Raw genomic sequence first — 20,077 nt, 5'->3', positions numbered from 1 at the left:
CGATCGAGATTTAGATGATTTGAGCCGAAAATCGTCTTTCAACAAGTAATCAAAAATAGAAAAACATGAAAAGGGGTGCAACACGAGGACTTCCCAGGGGGTCACCCATGCTAGTATTGCTCTCGCCCAAGCATGATTAACTCCGAAGTTCTGATGGGATCCGGTGCATTAGTGCTGGTATGATCGCACCCGACATTGAGTGGGATGTTTATTCTTATATCCCTCGAGTACGTGTGGAGCAGGCGGCGATGGACACCACGCCACATTGCCCTCGTCCAATCAGAACCATGAAGTTAATCGTTATGGCGCGATGACGGAGCTAGGATGGGTGACCTCCCTGGGAAGTCCTCGTGTCGCGACAATTTACGTAAATTATGGATAAAACAGTCGAAATAATTGTTTTTAATGAGTTAACCGTCTCCGGAGTAATCTGCGTCATACCTTTCCACAGAGAACCGGCTCACGACAACAAAAATCGCTAAATGTTCCCAGAAAATAAAAAAAATAAGAAGAAGAAAATAGCGAATACAAAGCTATTATTATGCCTGGGATACGAAAAAATGGAACCGGAATCGAATTTCGGACTTCCTAAGCGGATTTCTCGAGGAAACAGAAGCTTAACATAAGCGGAAAATCGCAAATTAGAGGGCCTTAAAGAAGGAATTCGGCAAAAATCTCGCCAGATCATTGCGGAGTAATGAGTCTCGTTCGTTTTCCCGTTTACAATCAAATTAGGCTACAATTTTGTCCAAATCCGGCAGTGCCCGAGCTACGTTGATTTCACGTCTTATCTGTTCCCGATCGAGATTCAGATTATTTGAGCCGAAAATCGTCTGTCAACAAGTAATCAGAAATAGAAAAACACGAAAAGGGGTGCAATACGAGAACTTCCAAGGGGGTCACCCATACTAGTACTGCCCTCGCCCAAGCACCCTTAACTTCGGAGTTCTGATGGGATCCGGTGCATTAGTGCTGGCAAGAACGCACCCGACATTGAGTGGGATGTTTATTCTTATATCCCTCGAGTACGTGTGGAGCGGGCGGCGTTGGATCGTCCAATCAAAACCATGAAGTTAAGCGTTCTGGCGCAATGGCAGATCTAGGATGGGTGACCTCCCTGGGAAGTCCTCGTGTCGCTACCGTTTACGTTAATTATAGCTAAAACAGTCGAAATAATTGTTTTCAATGAGTTAACTGTCTCCGAAGTAATCTGTGTCATACCCTTCCGCACAGCACTGGCTCACGACAACAAAAATCGCTAAATGTTCCCAGAAAATATAAAAAAATAAGAAGAAGAAAATAGCGAATGTAAAGTTATTATTATGCCTTGGATACGTTAAAATGGAACCGAAATCGAATTTCGGACTTCCTAAGCGGATTTCTCGAGGAAACGGAAGCTTAACAGAAGCGGAAAATCGCAAATTAAAGGGTCTTAGAGAAGGAATTCGGCTAAAATCTCGCCATCTCATTGCGGATTAATCAATCTCGTTCGTTTGCCCGTTTACAATTAAATTAGCCTACAATTTTGTCCAAATCCGGCAGTGCCTGAGCTACGTTGATTTCACATGTCTTCTCTGGTTCTGATCGAGAGTCAGATGATTTGAGCCGAAAATCGTCTGTCAACAAGTAATCAAAATTAGAAAAACACGAAAGGGTGCAAACGAGGACTTCCCAGGGGGTCACCCATACAAGTACTGCTCTCGCCCAAGCACACTTAACTTCGGAGTTCTGATGGGATCCGGTGTATTAGTGCTGGTATGATCGCACCCAACATTGAGTGGGATGTTTATTCTTATATCCCTCGAGTACGTGTGGAGCGGGCGGTGATGGACAACACGCGGCACTGCTCTCGCCCAATCAGAACCATGAAGTTAATCGTTATGGCGCGATGTCGGATCTAGGATGGGTGACCTCCCTGGGAATTACTCGTGTCGCAACCGTTTACGTAAATTATGGCTAAAAAAGTCGAAATAATTGTTTTTAATGAGTTAACCGTCTCCGGAGTAATCTGCGTCATACCCTTCCGCACAGAACCGGCTCACGACAACAAAAATCGCTAAATGTTTCCAGAAAGTAGAAAAAAAAAAGAATAAGAAAATAGCAAATGTAAAGCTATAATTATGCCTGGGATACGATAAAATGAAATCGAAATCGAATTCCGGACTTCCTAAGCGGATTTCTTGAGGAAACGGAAGCTTAACAGAAGCGGAAAATCGCAAATTAACGGGTCTTAGAGAAGGAGTTCGGCTAAAATCTCTCCAGCTCATTGCGGATTAATGAGTCTCGTTCGTTTGCCCGTTTACAATCAAATTATGATACAATTTTTTCCAAATCCGGCAGTGCCCGAGCTACGTTGATTTAACGTCTTATCTGGTCCCAATCGAGATTCAGATGATTTGAGCCGAAACTCGTCTGTCAACAAGTAATCAAAAATATAAAAACACGAAAAGGGCTGCAACACGAGGACTTCCCAGGGGGTCACCCATCCTAGTACTGCTCTCGACTAAGCACGCTTAACTTAGGAGTTCTGATGGGATCCGGTGCATTAGTGCTGGCATGATCGAACCCGACATTTAGTTGGATGTTTATTTTTATATCCCTCGAGTACGTGTGGAGCGGGCGGCGATGGACAACACGCGGGACTGCTCTCGCCCAATCAGAAACATGAAGTTAAGCGTTCTAGCGCGATGGCAGAGCTAGGATGGGTGACCTCCCTATGAAGTCCTCGTGTCGCGATCGTTTACTTAAATTATGGCTAAAACAGTCGAAATAATTGTTTTTAATGAGTTAACCGTCTCCGGAGTAATCTGCGTCATACCCTTCCGCACAGCACCGGCTCACGACAACAAAAATCGCTAAATGTTCTCAGAAAATAGAAAAAAATAAGAAGAAGAAAATAGCGAATGTAAAGCTATTATTATGCCTTGGATACGATAAAATGGAACCGGAATCGAATTTCGGACTTCCTAAGCAGTTTTCTTGAAGAAACGGAAGCTTAACAGAAGCGAAAATCGCAAATTAGAGGGTCTTAGAGAAGGAATTCGGCTAAGACCGTTTACAATCAATTTAGGCTACGATTTTTTCCAAATCCGACAATGCCCGAGTTACGTTGATTTCATATGTCTTATTTGGTCTTGATCGAGATTCAGATGATTTGAGCCGAAAATCATCTTTCAACAAGTAATCAAAAATAGAAAAACATGGAAAGGGGTGCAACACGAGGACTTCCCAGGGGGTCACCCATCCTCGTACTGCTCTCGCCCAAGCACGCTTAGCTTCGGAGTTCTGAAGGGATCCGATGCATTAGTGCTGGTATGATCGCACCCCACATAGAGTGGGATTTTTATTCTTATATGCCTCGCGTGCGTGTGAAGCGGGCGACGATGGACAACACGCGGCACTGCTCTCGCCCAATCAGAACCATGAAGTTAAGCGTTCTGGCGCGATGGCAGAGCTAGGATGGGTGACCTCCCTGGGAAGTCCTCGTGTCGCGACTTTTTACGTAAATTATGGCTAAAACAGTCGAAATATTGTTTTTAATGAGTTAACCGCCTCCGGAGTAATCTGCGTCATACCCTTCCGCACAGCACCGGCTCACGACAACAAAAATCGCTAAATGTTCCCAGAAAATAGAAAAAAATAAGAAGAAGAAAATAGCGAATGTAAAGCTATTATTATGCCTGTGATACGATAAAATGAAACTGGAATCGAATTTCGGACTTCCTAACTGGATTTCTCAAGGAAACGGAAGCTTAACTGAAGCGGAAAATCGCAAATTAGAGAATCTTAGAGAAGGAATTCGGTTAAAATCTTGCAAGCTCATTGCGGAGGAATGAGTCTCGTTCGTTTGTCTGTTTACAATCAAATTAGCCTACAATTTTTTCCAAATCCGGCAATGCCCGAGCTACGTTAATTTCTCATGTCTTCTCTGGTCCTGATCGAGAGTTAGATGACTTGAGCCAAAAATCGTCTGTCAACAAGTACTGCTCTCGTCCAAGCACGCTTAACTTCGGAGTTCTGATGGGATCCGGTGTATTAGTGCTGGTATGATCGCACCCGACATTGAGTGGGATGTATATTTTTATATCCCTCGAGTACGTGTGGAGCGGGCGGCGATGGACAAAAAGTGTCGCGACCGTTTACGTAAATTATGGCTAAAACAGTCGAAATAATTGTTTTAGATGAGTTAACCGTCTCCGGAGTAATCTGCGTCATACCCTTCCGCACAGAACCGACTCACGACAACAAAAATCGCTAAATGTTTTCAGAAAATAGAAAAAAAAATAAGAATAAGAAAATAGCGAATGTAAAGCTATTGTTATGCCTGGAATACAATAAAATGAAACAGAAATCGAATTTCGGACTTCCTAAGCGGATTCTCGAGGAAACGGAAGCTTAACAGAAGCGGAAAATCGCAAATTAGAGGGTCTTAGAGAAGGAATTCGGCTAAAATCTCTCAATCTCTTTGCGGATTAATGAGTTTCATTCGTTTGCCCGTTTACAATCAAATTAGGCTAAAATTTTGTCCAAATCCGGTAGTGCCCGAGTTACGTTGATTTCACGTCTTATCTGGTCCCGATCGAGATTCAGATGATTTGAGCCAAAAATCGTCTATCAACAAGTAATCAAAAATATAAAAACACGAAAAAGAATGCAACACGAGGACTTCCCAGGGGGTCACCCATCCTAGTACTACTCTCAACGGCACGCTTAACTTCGGAGTTCTGATGGGATCCGGTGCATTAGTTCTGGTATGATCGCACCCGACATTGAGTTGGATGTTTATTCTTATATCCCTCGAGTACGTGTGGAGCGGGCGGCGATGGACAACACGCGGCACTGCTCTCGCCTAATCAGAACCATGAAGTTAAGCGTTCTGACGCGATGGCAAAGCTAGGATGGGTGAACTCCCTGGGAAATCCTCGTGTCGCGAACGTTTACGTAAATTATGGCTATAACAGTCGAAATAATTATTTTTAATGAGTTAACCGTCTCCGGAGTAATACGCGTCATACCCTTCCCCACAGCACCGGCTCACGACAACAAAAATCGCTAAATGTTCCCAGAAAATAGAAAAAAATGAGAAGAAGAAAATAGCGAATGTAAAGCAATTATTATGCCTGGGATACGATAAAATAGAACCGGAATCGAATTTCGGACTTCCTAAGCAGATTTCTCGAGCAGATTTGTCCAAATCCGACAGTGCCCGAATTACGTTGATTTCACATGTCTTATTTTGTCTCGATCGAGATTCAGATGATTTGAGCCGAAAATCATCTTTCAACAAGTAATCAAAAATAGAAAAACAAGAAAAGGGTACAACACGAGGACTTCCTAGGGGGTCACCCATCCTAGTACTGCTCTCGCCCAAGCATGCTTAACTTCGGAGCACTGATGGGATCCGGTGCATTAGTGCTGGTATGATCGCACCCGACATTGAGTGAGATGTTTATTCTTATATCCCTTGAGTACGTGTGGAGCGGGCGGCGATGGACAACATGCCGCACTGCTCTCGCCCAATCAGAACCATGAAGTTAAGCGTTCTGGCGCGATGGCAGAGCTAGGATGGGTGACGTCCCCGGGAAGTCCTCGTGTCGCGACCTTTTACGTAAATTATGGCTAAAACAGTAAAAATAATTGTTTTTAATGAGTTAACCTTCTCAGGAGTAATCTGCGTCATACCCTTCCGCAAAGCACCGGCTCACGACAACAAAAATCGCTAAATGTTCTCAGAAAATAAAAAAAAATAAGAAGAAGAAAATAGGGAATTTAAAGCTATTATTATGCCTGGGATACGATAATATGAAACTGGAATCGAATTTCGGACTTCCTTAGTGGATTTCTCGAGGAAACAGAAGCTTAACAGAAGCGGAAAATCGCAAATTAGAGGGTCTTAGAGAAGGAATTCGGCTAAAATCTCGCCAGCTAATTGAGGAGAATGAGTCTCGTTCGTTTGCCCATTTACAATCAAATTAGCCTACAATTTTGTCCAATTCCGGCAGTGCCCGAACCACGTTGATTTCACATGTCTTCTCTGGTCCTTATCGAGAGTCAGATGATTTGAGCCAAAAATTGTCTGTCAACAAGTAATCAAAAATAGAAAAACACGAAAAAGAGTGCAACACGAGGACTTCACAGGGGGTCACCCATCCAAGTACTGCTCTCGTCCAGGCACGCTTAACTTCGGAGCTTTTATGGGATCTGGTGTATTAGTGCTGGTATGATCGCACCCGACATTGAGTGGGATGTTTATTCTAATATCCCTCGAGTACGTGTGGAGCGGGCGGCGATGGACAACACGCGGCACTGCTGTCGCCCAATCAGGACCAAGAAGTTAAGCTTTCGGGTGCGATGGCAGAGCTAGGATGGGTGACCGCCCTGGGAAATCCTCGTGTCGCGAACGTTTACGTAAATTATGGCTAAAACAATCGAAAAAACTTTCATTTTTAATGAGTTAACCGTCTACGGAGTAATCTGCGTCATACCCTTCCGCACAGAACCGGCTCACGACAACAAAAATCATAATTGTTTCCAAAAAATTGAAAAAAAATAAAAATAAGAAAATAGCGAATTTAAAGCTATTATTATGCTTGAGATACGATAAAATGAAAACGGAATCGAATTTCGGATTAATGAGTCTCGTTCGTTTGCCCATTTACAATCAAATTATGCAACAATTTTGTCCAAATCCGGCAAGTGCCCGAGCTACGTTGATTTCACGTCTTATCTGGTCCCGATCGAGATTCAGATGATTTGAGCCGAAAATCGTCTATCAACAAGTAATCAAAAATAGAAAAACACGAAAAAGGGTGCAACACGAGGACTTCCCGGGGGGTCAACCATCCTAGTACTGATCTCGCCCAAGCACGCTTAACTTCGGAGTTTGATGGGATCCGAAATATTATTGCTGGTATGATCGCACCCGACATTGAGTGGGATGTTTATTCTTATATCCCTCGAGTACGTGTGGAGCGGGCGGCGATGGACAACACGCCGCACTGCTCTCGCCCAATCAGAACAATGAAGTTAAGCGTTCTGGCGCGAAGGCAGAGCTAGGATGGGTGACCTCCCTGGGAAGTCCTCGTGTCGCGATCGTTTACGTAAATTATGGCTAAAACAGTCGAAATAATTGTTTTTAATGAGTTAACCGTCTCCGGAGTAATCTTCGTCATACCCTTTCGCACAGAACCGGCTCACGACAAAAAAAATCGCTAAATGTTCCCGGAAAATAGAAAAAAATAAGAAAAAAAATAGCGAATGTAAAGCTATTATTATTATTAGGAATCGAATTTCGGACTTCCTAAGCTGATTTCTCGAGGAAACGGAAGCTTAACAAAAACGGAAAATCGCCAATTAAAAGGTCTTAGAGAAGGAATTCGGCTAAAATCTCGCCCGCTCATTGCGGAGTAATGAGTCTCGTTCGTTTGCCCGTTTACAATCAAATTAGCCTACAATTTTGTCCAAATCCGGCAGTGCTCGAGCTACGTTGATTTCACATGTCTTCTCTGGTCCTGATCGAGAATCAGATGATTTGAGCCGAAAATCGTCTGTCAACAAGTAATCAAAATAGAAAAACACGAGAAGGGGTGCAACACGAGGACTTTCCAGGGGGTCACCCATCCTAGTACTGCTCTCGCCCAAACACGCTTAACTTCGGAGTTCTGATGGGATCCGGTGCATTAGTGCTCGTAAGATCGCACCCAACATTGAGTGGGATGTTTATTCTTATATCCCACGAGTACGTGTGGAGCGGGCGGCGATGGACAACACGCGGCACTGCTCTCGCCCAATCAGAACCATGAAGTTAATCGTTATTGCGCGATTGCGGAAATAGGATGGGTGACCTCCCTGGGAAGTCCCCGTGTCGCGATCGTTTACGTAAATTATGGATAAAACAGTCGAAATAATTATTTTTAATGAGTTAACCGTCTCCGGAGTAATCTGCATCATACCCTTCTTTACAGAACCGGCTCACGACAACAAAAATCGCTAAATATTCCCAGAAAGTAGAAAAAAAATAAGAAGAAGAAAATAGCAAATGTAAAGCTATTATTATGCCTGTGATACGATAAAATGAAACCGGAATCGAATTTCGGACTTCCTAAGCTGATTTTTCGAGGAAACGGAAGCTTAACAGAAGTGGAAAATTGCAAATTAGAGGGTTTTAGAGAAGGAATTCGGCTAAAATCTCGCCAGCTTATTGCGGAGTAATGAGTCTCGTTCGTTTTCCCGTATACACTCAAATTAGCCTACAATTTTGTCAAAATCCGACAGTGCCCGAGCTACGTTGATTACACATGTCTTCTCTGGTCCTGATCGAGATTCAGAGGATTTGAGCCGAAAATCGTCTATCAACAAGTAATCAAAAATAGAAAAACACGAAAAGGGGTGCAACACGAGGACTTCCCACGGGGTCACCCATCCTAGTACTTCTCTTGCCCAAGCACGCTTAACTTCGGAGTTTTGATGGAAGCCGATGTATTAGTGCTGGTATGATCGCACGCGACATTGAGTGGGATGTTTATTCTTATATCCCTCGAGTACGTGTGGAGCAGGCGGCATTGGACAACACGCGGCACTTCTCTCGCCCAATAAGAACAATGAAGTTAAGCGTTCTGGCGCGATGGCAGAGCTAAGATGGGTGACCTCCCTGGGAAGTCCTCATGTCGCGACCGTTTAATGAGTTAACCGTCTACGGAGTATTCTGCGTCATACCCTTCCGCACAGAACTAGCTCACGACAACAAAAATCGCTAAATGTTCCCAAAAAATAGAAAAAAAATAAGAAGAAGAAAATAGCGAATGTAAAGCTATTATTATGCCTGGGATACGATAAATTGGAACCGGAATCGAATTTCGGACTTCCTAAGCGGATTTCTCAAGGAAACAGAAGCTTAACAGAAGTGGAAAATCGCAAATTAAAGGGCCTTAGAGAAGGAATTCGGCTAAAATCTCGCTAGCTCATTGCAGAGTAATGAGCCACGTTCGTTTGCCCGTTTACAATTAAATTAGCCTACAATTTTTTCCAAATCCGGCAATGCCCGAGCTACGTTGATTACACAAGTCTTCTCTGGTCCTGATCGAGATTCAGATGATTTGAGCCGAAAATCTTCTGTCAACAAGTAATCAAAAATAGAAAAACACGAAAAGGGGTGCAACACAAGGACTTCCCAGGGGGTCACCAATCCTAGTACTGCTCTCGCCCAAGCACGCTTAACTTCGGAGTTCTGATGGGATCCGGTGCATTAGTGCTGGTATGATCGCACCCGACATTGTAGAACAGTCGAAATAACTGTTTTTAATGAGTTGACCTCCCTGGGAAGTCCTCGTGTCGCAACCGTTTACGTAATATATGGATAAAACAGTCGAAATAACTGTTTTTAATGAGTTGACCGTCTCCGGAGTAATCTGCGTCATACCCTTCCGCACAGAACCGGCTCACGACAACAAAAATTGCTAAATTTTCCCAGAAAATAGAAAAAAAAGAAGAATAAGAAAATAGCGAATGCAAAGCTATTATTATACCTGGGATACGATAAAATGAAACCGAAATCGAATTTCGGACTTCCTAAGAGGATTTCTCGAGGAAACGGAAGCTTAACAGAAGCAAAAAATCGCAAATTAGAGGGTCTTAGAGAAGGAATTCGGCTATGACCGTTTACAATCAAATTAGGCTACAATTTTGTACAAATCCGACAGTGCTCGAGTTACGTTGATTTTACATGTCTTATTTGGTCTCGATCGAGATTCAGATGAAACAGTCGAAATAATTGTTTTTAATGAGTTAACCGTCTCCGGAGTAATCTGAGTCATATCCTTTTGCACAGAACCGGAACACGACAACAAAAATGCCTAAATGTTCCTAGAAAATATAAAAAATAAGAAGAAGAAAATAGCGAATGTAAAGCTATTATTATGCCTGGGATACGATAAAATGGAACTGAAATCGAATTTCGGACTTCCTAAGCGGATTTCTCGAGGAAACGGAAGCTTAACAGAAGCGAAAAATCGCAAATTAGAGGGTCTTAGAGAAGGAATTCGGCTAAAATCTCACCAGCTCATTGCAGAGTAATGAGTCTTGTTCGTTTGCCCGTTTACACTCAAATTAGCCTACAATTTTGTCCAAATCCGGCAGTGCCCGAGCTACGTTGATTTTACATGTCTTATCTGGTCCTGATCGAGAGTCAAATGATTTGAGCCGAAAATCTTCTATCAACAAGTAATCAAAAATAGAAAAACACGAAAAGAGGTGCAACACGAGGACTTCCCAGGGGGTCACCCATCCTAGTACTGCTCTCGCCCAAGCACGTTTAACTTCGGACTTCTGATGGGATCCGGTGTATTATTGCTGGTATGATCGCACCCGACATTGAGTGGGATGTTTATTCTTTTATCCCTCAAGTACGTGTGGAGCGGGCGGCGATGGACAACACGCGGCACTGTTCTCGCCCAATCAGAACCATGAAGTTAAGATTTCTGGCGCGATGGCAGAGCTAGGATGGGTGACCGCCCTGGGAAGTCCTCGTGTCGCGACCGTTTACGTAAATTATGGCTAAAACAGTCGAAAATTTTTTTATTTTTAATGAGTTAACCGTCTACGGAGTAATCTGCGTCATATCATTCCACACAGAACCGACTTACGACAACAAAAATCATAATTGTTTCCAGAAAATAGAAAAAAAATAAGAATAAGAAAATAGCGAATGTAAAGCTATTATTATGCTTGAGATACGATAAAATGAAATCGAAATTGAATTTCGGACTTCCTAAGCGGATTTCTCGAGGAAACGGAAGCTTAACAGAAGCGGAAAATCGCAAATTAGAGGGTCTTAGAGTAGAAATTCGGCTAAAATCTCGCCACCTCATTGCGGATTAATGAGTCTCATTCATTTGCATGTTTTTAATCAAATTAGGAAACAATTTTTTCCAAATCCGGGAAGTACCCGAGCTACGTTGATTTCACGTCTTATCTGGTCCTGATCGAGAGTCAGATGATTTAAGCCGAAAATTGTCTGTCAACAAGTAATCAAAAATAGAAAAACACGAGAAGGGGTGCGTGCAACAGGACATCCCAGGAGGTCACCCATCCTAGTACTGCTCTTGCCCAAGCACGCTTAACTTCGGAGTTCTGATGGGAGCCGTTGTATTAGTGCTGGTATTATCGCAACCGACATTGAGTGAGATATTTATTCTTATATCCCTCGAGTACGTGTGGAGCGGGCGGCGATGGACAACACGCGGCACTGCTCTCGGCCAATCAGAACAATGAAGTTAAGCGTTCTGGCGCGATGGCAGAGCTAGGATGGGTGACCTCCCTGGGAAGTCCTCGTGTCGCGACCATTTACGTAAATTATGGTTAAAACAGTCGAAATAATTGTTTTTGATGAGTTAACCGTCTCCGGAGTAATCTGCGTCATACAGTTCCGCACATAACCGGCTCACGACAACAAAAATCGCTAAATGTTCCCAGAAAATAGAAAAAAATAAGAATAAGAAAATAACGAATCTAAAGCTATTATTATGCCTGGGATACGATAAAATGAAACCGGAATCGAATTTTAGACTTTATTGCGGAGGAATGAGTCTCGTTCGTTTGCCCGTTTACACTCAAATTAGCCTACAATTTTGTCCAAATCCGGCAGTGCCTGAGCTACGTTGATTTCACATGTCTTCTCTGGTCCTGATCGAGATTCAGATGATTTGAGCCGAAAATCGTCTGTCAACAAGTAATCAAAAATAATAAAACACGAAAAGGGGTGCAACACGAGGACTTCCCAGGGGGTCACCCATCCTAGTACTGCTCTCGCCCATGCACGGTTAATTTCGGAGTTCTAATGGGATCCGGTTTATTATTGCTGGTATGATCGCACCCGACTTTGAGTGGGATGTTTATTCTTTTATCCCTCAAGTACATGTGGAGCGGGTGGCGATGGACAACACGCGGCACTGTTCTCGCCCAATCAGAACCATGAAGTTAAGATTTCTGGAGCGATGGCAGAGCTAGGATGGGTGACCGCCCTGGGAAGTCCTCGTGTCGCGACCGTTTGCGTAAATTATGGCTAAAACAGTCGAAATTTTTTTTATTTTTAATGAGTTAACCGTCTACGGAGTAATCTGCGTCATATCCTTCCGCACAGAACCGGCTTTAGACAACAAAAATCATAATTGTTTCCAGAAAATAGAAAAAAAATAAGAATAAGAAAATAGCGAATGTAAAGCTATTATTATGCTTGAGATACGATAAAATGAAATCAAAATTGAATTTCGGACTTCCTAAGCGGATTTCTCGAGGAAACGGAAGCTTAACAGAAGCGGAAAATCGCAAATTAGAGGGTCTTAGAGTAGAAATTCGGCTAAAATCTCGCCACCTCATTGCGGATTAATGAGTCTCATTCGTTTGCATGTTTTCAATCAAATTAAGAAACAATTTTTTCCAAATCCGGCAAGTACCCGAGCTACGTTGATTTCACGTCTTATCTGGTCCTGATCGAGAATCAGATGATTTAAGCCGAAAATTGTCTGTCAACAAGTAATCAAAAATAGAAAAACACGAGAAGGGGTGCAACAGGACATCCCAGGAGGTCACCCATCCTAGTACTACTCTTGCCCAAGCACGCTTAACTTCGGAGTTCTGATGGGATCCGGTGCATTAGTGCTGGTATTATCGCAACCGACATTGAGTGAGATATTTATTCTTATATCCCTCGAGTACGTGTGGAGCGGGCGGCGATGGACAACACGCGGCACTGCTCTCGCCCAATCAGAACAATGAAGTTAAGCGTTCTGGCGCGATGGCAGAGCTAGGATGGGTGACCTCCCTGGGAAGTCCTCGTGTCGCGACCATTTACGTAAATTATGGTTAAAACAGTCAAAATAATTGTTTTTGATGAGTTAACCGTCTCCGGAGTAATCTGCGTCATACACTTCCGCACATAACCGGCTCACGACAACAAAAATCGCTAAATGTTCCCAGAAAATAGAAAAAAATAAGAATAAGAAAATAACGAATCTAAAGCTATTATTATGCCTGTGATACGATAAAATGAAACCGGAATCGAATTTTAGACTTCATTGCGGAGGAATGAGTCTCGTTCGTTTGCCCGTTTACACTCAAATTAGCCTACAATTTTGTCCAAATCCGGCAGTGCCTGAGCTACGTTGATTTCACATGTATTCTCTGGTCCTGATCGAGATTCAGATGATTTGAGCCGAAAATCGCCTGTCAACAAGTAATCAAAAATAATAAACCACGAAAAGGGGTGCAACACGAGGACTTCCCAGGGGGTCACCCATCCTAGTACTGCTCTCGCCCAAGCACGCTTAATTTCGGAGTTCTAATGGGATCCGATGTATTATTGCTGGTATGATTGCACCCGACTTTGAGTGGGATGTTTATTCTTATATCCCTCGAGTACATGTGGAGCGGGCGGCGATGGACAACACGCGGCACTGTTCTCGCCCAATCAGAACAATGAAGTTATGCGTTCTGGCGCGATGGCTGAGCCAGGCTGGGTGACCTCCCTGGGAAGTCCTCGTGTCGCGACCGTTTACGTAATTTATGGCTAAAACAGTCAAAATAATTGTTTTCAATGAGTTAACCGTCTCAGAAGTAATTTGCGTCATACCCTTCCGCACAGAATCAACTCACGACAACAAAAATCTCTAAATGTTCCAAGAAAATAGAAAAAAAAATAAGAATAAGAAAATAATGAATGTAAAGCTATTATTATGCCAGGGATACGATAAAATGGAACCGGAATCGAATTTCGGACTACCTTAACGGATTTCTCGAGGAAAAGGAAGCTTAACAGAAGCGGAAAATCGCAAATTAGAGGGTCTTAGAGAAGGAATTCGACTAAAATCTCGCCAGCTCTTTTCGGAGTAACCAGTCTCGTTCGTTTGCCCGTTTACAATCAAATTAGCCTACAATTTTATCCAAATCCGGCAATGCCCGAGCTACGTTGATTTCACAAGTCTTATCTGCTCCCGATCGAGATTCGGAAGATTTGAGCCGAAAATCGACTTTCAACAAGTAATCAAAAATAGAAATACATGAAAAGGGGTGCAACTCGAGGACTTCCCATGGGGTCACCCATCCTAGTACTGCTCTCGCCCAAGCACGCTTAACTTCGGAGTTCAGATGGGATCCGGTGCATTAATGCTGATATGATCGCACCCGACATTGAGTGGGATGTTTATTCTTATATCCCTCGAGTACGTGTGGAGCGGGCGGCGATGGACAACACGCGGCATTGCTCTCGCCAAATCAGAACCATGAAGTTAATCGTTATGGCGCGATAACAGAGCTAGGATGTGTGACCTCCCTGGGAAGTCCTCGTGTCGTGACCGTTTACGTAAATTATGGATAAAATAGTCGAAATAATTGTTTTTAATGAGTTAACCGTCTCTGGAGTAATCCGCGTCATATCCTTTCGCACAGAACCGGCTCACGACAACAAAAATCGATAAATATTTCCACAAAATAGAAAAAAATTAAGAAGAAAAAAATTGCGATTGTAAAGCTATTATTATACCTGGGATACGATAAAATGGAACCGAAATCGAATTTCGAACTTCCTAAGCGGATTTTTCGAGGAAACGGAAGCTTAACAGAAGCGGAAAATCGCAAATTAGAGGGTCTTAGACAAGAAATTCGGCTAAAATCTTGCCAGCTAATTGCGAAGTAATGAGTCTCGTTCGTTTGCCAGTTTACAATCAAATTAGCCTACAATTTTGTCCAAATCCGGCAGTGCCCGAGCTACGTTGATTTCACATGTCTTATCTGGTCCCGATAGAGATTCAGATGATTTGAGCCGAAAATCGTCTGTCAACAAGTAATCAAAAATTGAAAAACACGAAAAAGGGTACTACACGAGGACTTCCCAGGGGTCACTTATCCTAGTACTGCTCTCGCCCAAGCACACTTAACTTCGGAGTTCTAATGGGATCTGGTGCATTAGTGCTGGTATGATCGCACCTAACAGAATGAAATGTTTATTCTTATATCCCTCGAGTACGTGTGGAGCGGGCGGCGATGGACAACACGCGGCACTGCTCTCGCCCAATAAGAACCAAGAAGTTAAGCGTTCTTGCGCGATGGTAGAGTTAGGCTAGGTGACCTCCATAGGAAGTTCTCGTGTCGCGACCGTTTACGTGAATTATGGATAAAACAGTCGAAATAATTGTTTTTAGTGAGTTAACCGTTTCCGAAGTAATCTACGTAATACCCTTCCGCACAAAACATGCTCACGACAATAAAAATCGATAAATGTTCCCAGAAAATAGAAAAAAAAATAAGAAGAATAAAATAGCGAATGTAAAGCTGTTATTATGCCTGGGATACGATAAAATGGAACCGAAATCGAATTTCGAATTCCTAAGTGGATTTCTCGAGGAAACGGAAGCTTAACAGAAGCGGAAAATCGGAAATTAGAGAGTCTTAGAGAAGGAATTCCGCTAAAATCTCGCCAGCTCATTGCGGAGTAATGAGTCTCGTTCGTTTGCCCGTTTACAATCAAATTAGCATACAATTTTGTCCAAATCCGGCAGTGCCCGAGCTACGTTGATTTCACAAGTCTTATCTGGTCCCGATCGAGATTCAGATGATTTGAGACGAAATCGTCTGTCAACAAGTAATCAAAAATAGAAAAACACGAAAAGGGGTGCAACACGAGAACTTCCCAAGGGGTTACCCATCCTAGTACTGCTCTCGCCCAAGCACGCTTCACTTCAGAGTTCGGATTGGATCCGGTGCATTAGTGCTGGTATGATCGCACCCGACATTGAGTGGGATTTTTTTTCTTATATCCTCGAGTACGTGTGGAGCGGGCGGCGATGGACAACACGCGGCACTGCTCTCGCCCAATCAGAACCATGAAGTTAAGCGTTCTGGAGCGATGGTAGAGCTAGGATGAGTGACCTCCCTAGGAAGTCCTCGTGTCGCGACCGTTTACGGAAATTATGGATAAAATAGTCGAAATAATTGTTTTAATGAGTTAACCATCTCCGGAGTAATCTGCGTCATACCTTTCCGCACAGAACCGGCTCACGACAACAAAAATCGCTAAATGTTCCCACAAAATAGAAAAAAAATTAAGAAGAAGAAAATAGCGAATGTAAAGCTATTATTATGTCTAGGATACGATAAAATTGAACCGGAATCGAATTTGAAATTCCTAAACGGATTTCTCGAGGAAACAGAAGCTTAACAGAAGCGGAAAATCACAAATTAGAGGGTCTTAGAGAAGGAATTCGGCAAAAATCTCGCCACCTCGTTGCGGAGTAATGAGTCTCGTTCGTTTGCCCGTTTACAATCAAATTAGGCTACAATTTTGTCCAAATCCGACAGTGCCCGAGCTACGTTGATTTCACATGTCTTATCTTATCTTGATCGAGATTCAGATGATTTGAGCCGAAAAACGTTTGTCAACATGTAATCAAAAATAGAAAAACACGGAAAGGGGTGCAACACGAAGACTTCCCAGGGGGTTACCCATCCTAGTACTGCTCTCGCCTAAGCACGCTTAACTTCGGAGTTCTGATGGGATCCGGTGAATTAGGGCTGGTATGATTGCACCCAACATTGAGTGGGATGTTTATTCTTATATCCCCCGAGTACGTGTGGAGCGGACGGCGATAAAGAAAACGCGGCACTACTCTCGCCCAATCAGAACCATGAAGTTAAGCGTTCTGGTGCGATGGCAGAGCTAGGATGGGTGACCTCCCTGGAAAGTCCTCATGTCGCAATCGTTTACGTGAATTATGGATAAAAGCATTCGAAATAATTGTTTTTAATGAGTTAACCGTCTTCGGAGTAATCTGCGTCAAACCCTTCAGCACAGAACCAGCTCACACAACAAAAATCGCTAAATGTTCCGAGAAAATAGAAAAAAAAATATGAAGAAGAAAATAGCGAATGTAAAGCTATTATTATGCCTAGGATACGATAAAATGGAACCGGAATCGAATTTCGAACTTCCTAACCGGATTTCTCGAGGAAACGGAAGCTTCACAGAAGCGGAAAATCGCAAATTAGAGGGTCTTAGAGAAGGAATTCGGCTAAAATCTCGCCACCTCGTTGCGGAGTAATGAGTCTCGTTCGTTTGCCCATTTACAAACAAATTAGGCTACAATTTTGTCCATATCCGGCAGTGCCCGAGCTACGTTGATTTCACATGTCTTATCTGATCCCGATCGAGATTCAGATAATTTGAGCCGAAAATCGTCTGTCAACAAGTAATCAAAAATAGAAAAACACAAAAATGGGTGCAACACGAGGACTTCCCAGGGAGTCACCCATCCTAGTACTGCTCTCGCCCAAGCACGCTTTACTTGGGAGTTCTGATGGGATCTGGTGCTTTAGTGCTGGTATGATCGCACCCGACATTTAGTGGGATGTTTATTCTTATATCCTTCGAGTACGTGTGGAGCGGGCGGCGATGGACAACAGGCGGCACTGCTCTCGCCCAATCAGAACCTTGAAGTTTAGCGTTCTAGCGCGATGGCAGAGCTAGGATGGGTGACCTCCCTGGGAAGTCCTCGTGTCAGTCGTACATTATGGATAAAACAGTCGAAATAATTGTTTTTAATGAGTTAACCGTCTCCAGAGTAATCGTCGTAATACCCTTCTGCTCAGAACCGGCTCACGACAACAAAAATTGCTAAATGTTCCCAGAAAATAGAAAAAAAATAAGAAGAAGAAAATAGAAAATGTAAAGCTATTATTATGCTTTGGATACGATAAAAAGGAACCGGAATCAAATTTCGGACTTCCTAAGAGGATATCTCGAGGAAACGAAAGCTTAACAGGAGCGGAAAATCGCAAATTAGAGAGTCTTAGAGAAGAAATTCGGCTAAAATCACGCCATCTCATTGCGGAGGAATGAATCTCGTTCGTTTGCCCGTTTACAATTAAATTGGGCTACAATTTTGTCCAAATCCGGCAATGCCCGAGCTACGTTGATTTCACACGAGGACTTCCCAAGGGGCCACCCATCCTAGTACTGCTCTCGCCCAAGCACGCTTAACTTCGGAGTTTTGATGGGATCCGGTGCATTAGTGCTGGTATGATCGCACCCGACATTGAGTGGGATTTTTATTCTTATATCCTCGAGTACATGTGGAGCGGACGGCGATGGACAACACGCGGCACTGCTCTCGCCCAATCAGAAACATGAAGTTATGCGTTCTGGCGCGATGGCAGAGCTAAGATGGGTGACCTCCCTGGGAATTCCTCATGTCGCGACCGTTTAAGTAAATTATGGATACAACAGTCGAAATAATTGTTTTTAATGAGTTAACCATCTCCGAAGTAATCTGCGTCATACTCTTCCGCACAGAACCGGCTCACGACACTAAAAATCGCTAAATGTTCCCAGAAAACAAAAAAAAATAAGAAGAAGAAAATAGCGAATGTAAAGCTATTATTATGCCTGGGATACGATAAAATGGAACCGGAATCGAATTTCAAACTTCCTAAGCGGATTTCTCGAGGAAACGGAAGCTTAACAGAATCGGAAAATCGCAAATTAGAGGGTTTTAGAGAAAGAATACGGCTAAAATCTCGCCACCTCGTTGCGGAGTAATGATTCGTTCGTTTTCCTGTTTACAATCAAATTAAGCTACAATTTTGTCCAAATCTGGCAGTGCCCGAGCTACGTTGATTTCACATGTCTTATCTGATCCCGATCGAGATTCAGATGATTTGAGCCGAAAATCGTCTGTCAACAAGTAATCAAAAATAGAAAAACATCAAAAGGGTGCAACACGAGGACTTCCCATGGGGTCACCCATCATAGTACTGCTCTCGCCCCAGCACGCTTAACTTCGGAATGGCAGAGCTAGGATTGGTGACCTCCCCGGGAAGTCCTCGTGCCTCGATCGTTTACGTAAATTATGGATAAAACAGTCGAAATAATGGTTTTTAATGAGTTAACCGTCTCCGGAGTAATCTGCGTCATACCCTTTCGCACAGAACCGGCTCACGACAACAAAAATCGTTAAATGTTCCCATAAAATAGAAAAAAAATAAGAAGAAGAAAATAGCAAATGTAAAACTATTATTATGCCTGGGATACGATAAAATAAAACCGGAATCGAATTTCGGACTTCCTAAGAGGATTTCTCGAGGAAACGGAAGCTTAACAGAAGCGGAAAATCGCAAATTAGAGGGTCTTAGAGAAGGAATTCGAGTAAAATAACGCCAGCTCATTGCGGAGGAATGAATCTCGTTCGTTTGCCTGTTTTCAATCAAATTAGGCTACAATTTTGTCCAAATCCGGCAGTGCCCGAGCTACGTTGATTTCACATGTCTTATCTTGTCCCGATCAAAATTCAGATGATTTGAGCCGAAAATCGTCTGTCAACAAGTAATCAAAAAAAAAAACACGAAAAGGGGTGCAAAATGTGGACTTCCCAGGGGGTAACCCATCCTAGTACTACTCTCGCCCAACCACGCTTCACTTCGGAGTTCTGATGGGATCCGGTGCATTAGTACTGGTATGATCGCACCTGACATTGAGTGGGATTTTTATTCTTATATCCTCGAGTACGTGTGGAGCGGACGGCGATGGACAACACGCGGCACTGCTCTCGCCCAATCAGAACCATGAAGTTAAGCGTTCTGGCGCGATGGCAGAGCTAGGATGGGTGACCTTCCTGGGAAGTCCTCGTGTCCGACCGTTTACGTAAGTTATGTATACAACAGTGGAAATAATTTTTTTAATGAGTTAACCGTCTCCGGAGTAACATGCGTCATACCCTTCCGCACAGCACCGGCTCACGACAACAAAAATCTCTAAACGTTCCCAGAAAATAGAAAAAAAATAAGAAGAAGAAAAGAGCGAATGTAAAGCTATTATTATGCCAGGGATACGATAAAATGGAACCGGAATCGAATTTCGAACTTCCTAAGCTGATTTCTCGAGGAAACGGAAGCTTAACAGAAGCGGAAAATCGCAAATTAGAGGGTTTTAGAGAAGGAATTCGGCTGAAATCTCGCCACCCCGTTGCGGAGTAATGATTCGTTCGTTTGCCCGTTTACAATCAAATTAAGCTACAATTTTGTTTAAATCCGGCAG

At 43.2% G+C, this 20,077-nt stretch overlaps 20 non-coding genes and 4 pseudogenes across 20 annotated transcripts; all 24 read right to left on the bottom strand.

The window, feature by feature from the left end:
* Nucleotides 1-72: 72 nt before the first annotated feature.
* On the bottom strand, nt 73-191 carry LOC142507453 (5S ribosomal RNA). Its single transcript, XR_012805712.1, has one exon. It is a non-coding gene; the product is annotated as a 5S ribosomal RNA (ribosomal RNA).
* Nucleotides 192-870: 679 nt separating this feature from the next.
* Nucleotides 871-989, bottom strand: LOC142516357 (5S ribosomal RNA). Its single transcript, XR_012812156.1, has one exon. It is a non-coding gene; the product is annotated as a 5S ribosomal RNA (ribosomal RNA).
* Nucleotides 990-1,651: 662 nt separating this feature from the next.
* LOC142515942 (5S ribosomal RNA) lies at nt 1,652-1,769 on the bottom strand. Its single transcript, XR_012811762.1, has one exon. It is a non-coding gene; the product is annotated as a 5S ribosomal RNA (ribosomal RNA).
* Nucleotides 1,770-2,449: 680 nt separating this feature from the next.
* Nucleotides 2,450-2,568, bottom strand: LOC142509636 (5S ribosomal RNA). Its single transcript, XR_012807801.1, has one exon. It is a non-coding gene; the product is annotated as a 5S ribosomal RNA (ribosomal RNA).
* A 639-nt stretch (nt 2,569-3,207) lies between these two features.
* On the bottom strand, nt 3,208-3,326 carry LOC142514619 (5S ribosomal RNA). Its single transcript, XR_012810506.1, has one exon. It is a non-coding gene; the product is annotated as a 5S ribosomal RNA (ribosomal RNA).
* A 1,322-nt stretch (nt 3,327-4,648) lies between these two features.
* On the bottom strand, nt 4,649-4,765 carry LOC142510463 (5S ribosomal RNA). Its single transcript, XR_012808573.1, has one exon. It is a non-coding gene; the product is annotated as a 5S ribosomal RNA (ribosomal RNA).
* A 548-nt stretch (nt 4,766-5,313) lies between these two features.
* Nucleotides 5,314-5,432, bottom strand: LOC142517091 (5S ribosomal RNA). Its single transcript, XR_012812851.1, has one exon. It is a non-coding gene; the product is annotated as a 5S ribosomal RNA (ribosomal RNA).
* Nucleotides 5,433-6,113: 681 nt separating this feature from the next.
* On the bottom strand, nt 6,114-6,232 carry LOC142507869 (5S ribosomal RNA). Its single transcript, XR_012806110.1, has one exon. It is a non-coding gene; the product is annotated as a 5S ribosomal RNA (ribosomal RNA).
* A 574-nt stretch (nt 6,233-6,806) lies between these two features.
* LOC142510676 (5S ribosomal RNA) lies at nt 6,807-6,924 on the bottom strand (annotated as a pseudogene).
* Nucleotides 6,925-7,583: 659 nt separating this feature from the next.
* On the bottom strand, nt 7,584-7,702 carry LOC142516249 (5S ribosomal RNA). Its single transcript, XR_012812053.1, has one exon. It is a non-coding gene; the product is annotated as a 5S ribosomal RNA (ribosomal RNA).
* A 683-nt stretch (nt 7,703-8,385) lies between these two features.
* Nucleotides 8,386-8,504, bottom strand: LOC142507277 (5S ribosomal RNA). The gene has a single exon (XR_012805537.1). It is a non-coding gene; the product is annotated as a 5S ribosomal RNA (ribosomal RNA).
* Nucleotides 8,505-9,148: 644 nt separating this feature from the next.
* On the bottom strand, nt 9,149-9,267 carry LOC142513468 (5S ribosomal RNA). Its single transcript, XR_012809413.1, has one exon. It is a non-coding gene; the product is annotated as a 5S ribosomal RNA (ribosomal RNA).
* A 978-nt stretch (nt 9,268-10,245) lies between these two features.
* LOC142515696 (5S ribosomal RNA) lies at nt 10,246-10,364 on the bottom strand. Its single transcript, XR_012811527.1, has one exon. It is a non-coding gene; the product is annotated as a 5S ribosomal RNA (ribosomal RNA).
* A 684-nt stretch (nt 10,365-11,048) lies between these two features.
* Nucleotides 11,049-11,168, bottom strand: LOC142511850 (5S ribosomal RNA; annotated as a pseudogene).
* Nucleotides 11,169-11,752: 584 nt separating this feature from the next.
* LOC142516678 (5S ribosomal RNA) lies at nt 11,753-11,871 on the bottom strand. The gene has a single exon (XR_012812460.1). It is a non-coding gene; the product is annotated as a 5S ribosomal RNA (ribosomal RNA).
* A 684-nt stretch (nt 11,872-12,555) lies between these two features.
* LOC142507843 (5S ribosomal RNA) lies at nt 12,556-12,671 on the bottom strand. Its single transcript, XR_012806085.1, has one exon. It is a non-coding gene; the product is annotated as a 5S ribosomal RNA (ribosomal RNA).
* A 584-nt stretch (nt 12,672-13,255) lies between these two features.
* LOC142515746 (5S ribosomal RNA) lies at nt 13,256-13,374 on the bottom strand. Its single transcript, XR_012811574.1, has one exon. It is a non-coding gene; the product is annotated as a 5S ribosomal RNA (ribosomal RNA).
* A 684-nt stretch (nt 13,375-14,058) lies between these two features.
* Nucleotides 14,059-14,177, bottom strand: LOC142513682 (5S ribosomal RNA). The gene has a single exon (XR_012809616.1). It is a non-coding gene; the product is annotated as a 5S ribosomal RNA (ribosomal RNA).
* A 683-nt stretch (nt 14,178-14,860) lies between these two features.
* Nucleotides 14,861-14,978, bottom strand: LOC142510902 (5S ribosomal RNA; annotated as a pseudogene).
* A 680-nt stretch (nt 14,979-15,658) lies between these two features.
* On the bottom strand, nt 15,659-15,777 carry LOC142514740 (5S ribosomal RNA). Its single transcript, XR_012810619.1, has one exon. It is a non-coding gene; the product is annotated as a 5S ribosomal RNA (ribosomal RNA).
* Nucleotides 15,778-16,458: 681 nt separating this feature from the next.
* LOC142517068 (5S ribosomal RNA) lies at nt 16,459-16,577 on the bottom strand. Its single transcript, XR_012812829.1, has one exon. It is a non-coding gene; the product is annotated as a 5S ribosomal RNA (ribosomal RNA).
* A 684-nt stretch (nt 16,578-17,261) lies between these two features.
* Nucleotides 17,262-17,380, bottom strand: LOC142515964 (5S ribosomal RNA). Its single transcript, XR_012811782.1, has one exon. It is a non-coding gene; the product is annotated as a 5S ribosomal RNA (ribosomal RNA).
* Nucleotides 17,381-17,958: 578 nt separating this feature from the next.
* LOC142510597 (5S ribosomal RNA) lies at nt 17,959-18,076 on the bottom strand (annotated as a pseudogene).
* Nucleotides 18,077-19,391: 1,315 nt separating this feature from the next.
* Nucleotides 19,392-19,510, bottom strand: LOC142507873 (5S ribosomal RNA). The gene has a single exon (XR_012806114.1). It is a non-coding gene; the product is annotated as a 5S ribosomal RNA (ribosomal RNA).
* Nucleotides 19,511-20,077: the final 567 nt, after the last annotated feature.

The sequence above is a fragment of the Primulina tabacum genome, chromosome 10, assembly GCF_025594145.1.
Source record: "Primulina tabacum isolate GXHZ01 chromosome 10, ASM2559414v2, whole genome shotgun sequence".
Classification (NCBI taxonomy): domain Eukaryota; kingdom Viridiplantae; phylum Streptophyta; class Magnoliopsida; order Lamiales; family Gesneriaceae; genus Primulina; species Primulina tabacum.
The sequence above is the reverse complement of the archived record's forward strand: the minus strand, read 5'-3'. Positions and strand labels throughout refer to the sequence as shown.